Source organism: Pterocles gutturalis, unplaced genomic scaffold, assembly GCF_000699245.1.
Source record: "Pterocles gutturalis isolate BGI_N339 unplaced genomic scaffold, ASM69924v1 scaffold4299, whole genome shotgun sequence".
NCBI lineage: Eukaryota > Metazoa > Chordata > Aves > Pterocliformes > Pteroclidae > Pterocles > Pterocles gutturalis.
In genome coordinates, this window is record NW_010135500.1 from 33,716 (window position 1) to 40,458 (window position 6,743).

Genomic DNA, 6,743 nt, shown 5'->3' on the forward strand with positions numbered 1-6,743 from the left:
ATCACTTCACTTTGATCAAGCAATTCAACTTTATAGTCAAAGGCAGAGAAACATCTTAACATATTATGTTTTCCACCATATATCCTCAGGCTTTTTAGATATAATTGCATTTCTTTTTTGGCGGGGGGGGGGTTCCCATAAAACACATCATATTCTTGCTTTTTTAAAAAACAGGGGCAGGGGGGGGAGGTTCACAGTGTAGGAATAAAACAATCTCACAGAGATGCCACATAGCATAACTAAATCTTCCAATTTATTGTACTGCTTTGGAAATCTGCAGTCAGCAAATCAGACAGTATCTGTTTTAGCTGTCTTAGAAAACTTCAGTCTTAGAAATACTGAAGTTTATACATTTCCAAAACATCTTCCTCTTGGTCTAAAAATATCCATATCTAGTCTCTGACAAAGGACAGGGTCTTTTTACTTGCAAAATTTGTCCAAATTGCCTTCAGTTCTTAAAGACTGTTAAAAAAAATGTCATGCTTTAATGCTATAATCTTATAAAACATACCTCAACAAACAACTTCAAGATACGTGGATACATTTTTTCATGTGGAGGAAATCAGAAACTGAAAATGGTTGAACCCACCATGAAAAAAAAATAAAATTAAAGACACTGCACTGGTAAAAAGTAAAAATACTGAACTTCTAATTAAAAGATCTGTTTTTCCCCTTAAAGTAAATCCCTGTATAGTTTTGGGACATGTGACCTTTTAGGGTTGTTTGATTTTCATAAAAATCAAGCATTTTCATTTATCAAAATCTTTTCATGAGGAAAATAAGCAATTCCCTGACCAGTTCTTCAAAGCATCTCAGATTCTCTATTCATATTTGCCACATACAAGGAAAGAATAAAAAATATCCCACAGGTGGCTTCTTCCAAACTGACTCTAATATCAGTAGGCAGATGCAAATAATTAATTTATGAGCTGATATTTATTGTCATATCAAGGTGATTAGGACTGTGTTTGTGAAGTAATGGAACTTACTGGCCTTAAGGAACTGTTTGGCACACCCAGCCCAAAGCACAGCACTCACCTCCAGAAGCCCCAAGAGCAACTAGCAGAAAAAAGTACCATGAATGGGAGGCATTCTGAAGTAGTATGCATATATCAAAATTAAGTTGGAGGAAAAGACATACTGTCTTTTATTCCTGTATGACATTAAGAAACAAAGGGGATTTTTAATAGTAAATGCTTCAAGCTGATCCTTTGGTATTAAACTGCAAATAAACTTTCAGTAAGAACTCCCAGAAGTCCAGTATTATATTTGCAACAGAACTGCTGACAGTGATCGGAGCAATAATTTACAGTACATTAGGCTAGTAGACCAGAACTACAGATAATAAAGTAAGCATATTTCCAGCACACCTATAATCTGTAAAAATAATTATTTTGGTAATATCTAAGCTTTTTTTCCTCAAATGCACAATCAGAAAATACTATTTCCTGAGTCAAATCTTAGAGAAAAAGTATTCACATTTTTCTTCCTCAAAGTTACGCTAATAAGTGTATGTTGTTGTTAATAACGTTCTTCTAACAAGATTCTGATTTGCTGGATTGTCACCAGAAATTGTCTATAGATGCTAAAGATGCCACTGGTTTTGGTGAGTAATCAAACAAAAAAATTCATGGAATTATTTTCTTTCCATTAAAAAATAAGTTAATTTTGTGACAGTTTAAGGAAGCTGACAGTCCCTTCTTACACAATAGGTGCAAAACTGACAGCCTCCACCCCTCTGGTTAATGGTGATAACCCTGAGAAGTGCTTCTATTCCAGAGCAGAGAGACTGAATGAAGAAATTGTCTAAGAGGGTGCCAGCTTGAGGAGGAACTTCAGGTAGTTTGGACATTTGAGTTAACACTTCCAAATTGTTTTCCATCTAGCACTAAATGACAATATTTGGATAATAAATTGGAGTCCAAACTGCACGCATTGTCCTTCAAGTGGCTTGAGCTTTTTTTTGTGTTCTTCTTCAGATACTGAAAGCAGCCATCAGTTCCATCAAGAAGCCACACCAAATACCCATTGTTCAAATACCCTTGATTTATCCTTATGGCAATTTGAAATGGCTGCAGAAGTGCAGAGCAGAAATATCATGAAGTTTGTTAAAAACAAAGAAGACAACCACTGCACAATACCACACAACTTGCTCTAGAGAGCAGCACCTCTGGGAGGAGCTTCATTATGTCTATCCTATGCACTGAATTAGAAGTATGGTGCTGTCCCAGAGAGATAACACATCAAACAGCGACAAGAAAAATGGCACAAAAATATATTGGTCTCAACCACTGTGTGCTGAGCGTTCTGCCTACCACTAAATCATGTTCTTCTGAATAAAAGTTTTATGGTTATTTCCCTATCCTTGGTCTTTGTTTTATTTTTTAACTGTTGACAGACAGGAAGTTTGCACAACCCACTGCCAGGTTCAAGAGCCATCTAGTTTACATTTTGAGTCAGGCTTTCTATGTGTATCTGTTTGTTCTCTACATATCTTTTGAATGCCTCAGACAATTTAAACAAAATTTGACAGAGATGCTGATAAACAAAACAAAACAGGCCACTGGGTAAGGGAAAAAGACCACCAAGAGTGCAATGACGGAGGGAAAGGAGGTCTGGCAATCTCACATGGTAATGGACACCAAGGAAGGCACATGGGAAAGCGAGAAACCCTTAGTGCTCCAACCATGGGAAAGTCTTAGCTGCTGCAATTGCCGTTCAAACACAAGAAACAAATCCAAGGGGCTCCTTTTGGAACCAGACCTCAGTTTATGGTTGCTTGAACCATTGCTGTGCCACTGAGAACACATGACAGGGGCTTCCACACAAACACTCTCGCTGGGTCTCCTGATCTCTGCTTTAAGGCTGGAGACAACCTGCCAGCAGGACCAGCAGGCGCATGGTTATGCTATTATCACAGCCTCCTCCCTCCTGTGCTCTCTTCCTCCCTCATGCCTTTCCCTGCAAGTCTTTGGGCCAGTCTGTGTTGACCAAATTTTAAAATGTACAAAATTCCTTCTTCTCCTAGGTGCATCATTCCACAATAGCATTACTGCTTTAGGTAAATAAATGTACAATGCTTTTAAAGTAAATATTAATATTAATATTCAATACTAAATATCTAATCAGTCAGACACATTGCAGGCAAAGACTTTAGTACATAGTATTTATGGTGCCACTTCGCAGTTCTCTGCTGTCCTATTGAGCTCATCAAACTGTCAAGGTGGCAAATCCCTGGTAATGAGGAGACCCAAAATGTAAAACTGGATGGTCCCATCAGACCAGAGGAATGGAGGAACACCTCCACATCCTCTGAGTATGTGAGATGAAAAATCAAAACATCAGATGTGTCTTGTAGTCCCAAAATGAACAGAAATGCTTTTCTTCATTCTTGGAACCTCCATTAAAGGAAATTACTGCAGTTGTCTCAATATAAACAAGCAGTTCCCTGGGCAGCAAAGCTAATCAAAGCTATTTTAATATGAGCTATGTTGTGTGGTCAGATTTGCTGATATTTACTGATATCAGTACTGCAGTTTTTTCGTATGGAGACACTACAATGATGGCTCTCTCTCCCCTCCTCCTTGGCTTCCTCCTGAAGCTTGTAGGATTATAACACCTCTGAGATCAATGCCCTCCCGCCAGGCTGCCTGAACTTGTTGGTCTATCATGAAAGTTGTTCACAGGGCAGCTGAGCATGATCCCAAAAACCTTCTTGACTTAAAAAAATGCTGTAAGAAGACAAGACAGCTGTACTCATTTTTGCAGCTTCATGGAGAGGTAGAAGATGCTTTTGTACCCCTTCGCACTGCACTGAGAGAGATGTAAAAAATTCCTACAGCGTTCCCTTCACTGAACTTTCCCCTGAATGAAGAGGAAGGGAGGAGGTATATAATAAAGGTAGGTAGCATCAGAAACATTATCAAAAGTCATTCCAAGAAAACAGCGTGACACAGCATTTGTGTTTCCAAATGAGAAAATTCACTGTAGTTTTTTCTACAGCCATATGGTCAGTGGGATTTGTGGTTGTGTTTTATGGCTGCTGAGATAGCGAGGAGCCAGAACTGGCAAACCAGCTCATGGAGTCAAAAACCAAAACACCATCCATGCCCCCGTGCAACCCACTGGACTTCTACAGCAGGATTGAATTGTTATTTCTCAATCAACTGAACAGGACCTGCAATTTCTGTCATTTGGCTGACTTTTTCCATGCTATCTACAGGCACCCATCTTTGCTTTTACTTAAACAGTTCCTCCCCTGGCTGAAAGGGCAGGAACAATTTCTTTCTAGTCTACATCACTGTGTTCTTCAAAAGCTTGCTAGTGTAATAAAAATTGAATAGCCAGTATTGAATGGATTGGCAGAAGCTCTATAGTACAACACAGTAAATCGATATTTACTGTGTGACAGTATGACATATGCCCCGGAATTGTGGAAAACTCAAAAAGTATTGTATGAGCTTTCTGACAGCTGTATGTATAGCTAAGGACTTTTTGTCTACAGTGCTAGAAAAGCAAGATAAAAATCCCGTTCCTTCACAGACTTGAGACAGTGAGAATGAGTTCATACAAATCCTCTATACCAAAATAGGGAAGATAACAAGTCTCTTGAAGTTTCACATTCTCACCTCGTAAGAAAAAGTGTGGAATATTTTTACTAGATTCATAGGCCTCTGTCAATAACACCTACTGGGTTTAAGGACAGTCAGTCTCTACTAACAGAAATGAACTCACAACCAACTCACAACTGTTGTGCACAGTGCTGTGTGGTGTTGGCCCTTGAAGAGCCCTGGTGAAAGGCAGGGGACTAACTGTTAAGCTATGGATGCTTGAAAGAATGGAGGGTTACTCCTAAATGTTTTTGTTCTGAAGTTAATTATTTGTTTTACAAATCCTGTCAGGTCCTGAACAATACTATTGCTCTAACTTGTGGTTTCTGTGACAAAATCAGGCCTCTCAAGGTAGTCAGGGCACATGTCCACAATGTAAGCTGGAAGCAGAGGGCAGAGATGCTGGAGAGAGAGCAGAGACCTCACATGCTTTGTATCCAGATGCAATGCAAGCATGTCAGCACTGCACGATACCTTTCTTCAACTTCAGCCCTGTTACAATACAAAGATTGTGCCGTTTCTCCCTTCCTGTGACACATAAGCACATGGACAGGCACAGAGCAGACAATACCAGGTCAGGGCATTTACAGCTTTGGCATCTCCATGCCATACTCCATTGCAACTGTAGAGATACATCCTCTGAGAACTGCCGACAGGCTTGGCCTGGGATCGCACAGTGAGGACCAGCAGGACTGTCCAGCAAGGGAGGCGTCCTCCTTAGGCTGCAGCTGGGACCACTGGAAAGTCAGAGATGAAGGTAACTTCGGAACTACAACATATATCACTGCACCCATAAGGTGAATGGATTATTTCCTCCTCTCCTGCATGATTGCTTCAGTCTTGAAACATGATTAAAATGTGAACTGAACACAACACTGAACAGGACTGAATTAAGAAGAAAGGCAAAAGTCTCTTTGAGACCCTTTCTCTGAAGGTAACTTTGGAACTACAACATATATCACTGCACTTCTTCACGGTGAGGATGACAGAGCACTGGAACAAGCTACCCAGAGAGGTTGTGGAGTCTCCTTCTCTGGAGACATTCAAAGCCCGCCTGGATGCGTTCCTGTGTGATCTGATCTAGGTGTTCCTGCTCCGGCAGGGGGATTGGACTAGATGATCTTTCGAGGTCCCTTCCAATCTCTAACATTCTGTGATTCTGTGATTCTGTGACCCATAAAGGTGAATGGATTATTTCCTCCTCTCCTGCATGATTGCTTCAGTCTTGAAACATGATTAAAATGTGAACTGAACACAACACTGAACAGGACTGAATTAAGAAGAAAGGCAAAAGTCTCTTTGAGACCCTTTCTCTGAACCCACTCATTCAAAATGTTCAAAGGGAAAAGGTGAGGGTTTTTTTTTTTCTTTGTTCACTTCACCACTCTCTTGTGGTAGCAGGCAGCCCGGGGAAGCTACCTTACACAGCTTTGAGAACTAATGCATTTCCTTTTGTTTTCCACAATGTCCTCCAAACCAAACTGGTTTTATAACACCCAAACAAACAAAAACCTTGCTGTCATGAACCACCGGCAAGTTAGTCCAGAAACCACAGTATTAAAGGAGTTATGCTTATATAGTCACTCTTAAAAGTAGGAGAGGTTACTCTGACAACCACTCTCTCGTGGTAGCAGGCAGCCCAGGGAAGCTACCTTACACAGCTTTGAGAACTAATGCATTTCCTTGTGTTTTCCACAATGTCCTCCAAACCAAACTGTCCAAAAAACCACTGGTTTTATAACACCCAGACAAATAAAAACCTTGCTGTCATGAACCACCAGCAAGTTATTCCAGAAACCACAGTATTAAAGGATTTATGCTTATATAGTCACTCTTAAAAGTAGGAGAGGTTACTTTGACAGGGAGTGAAGTGGTTAGCTAAAATTACAGCTAATAAAATAATTCCCTTCACAGATATTTTTCAGTGAGATAGAACAGATGCAACTAAACCTGCTATAATAATGGATGCTTTGGTATCTTTAGATGACCAGTTCAGCCAAAGTCAGGTTCAGACTGCTTCTGCATCCTATGAGAACTTCCCTCTGTGCCCAGTGAACTGCTGGAGGTTTTTCTTGTGGATGGCATCTCTTCAGCACAGCAGGCAGGACTGAAGCACATGTGCAATAAGGGGGA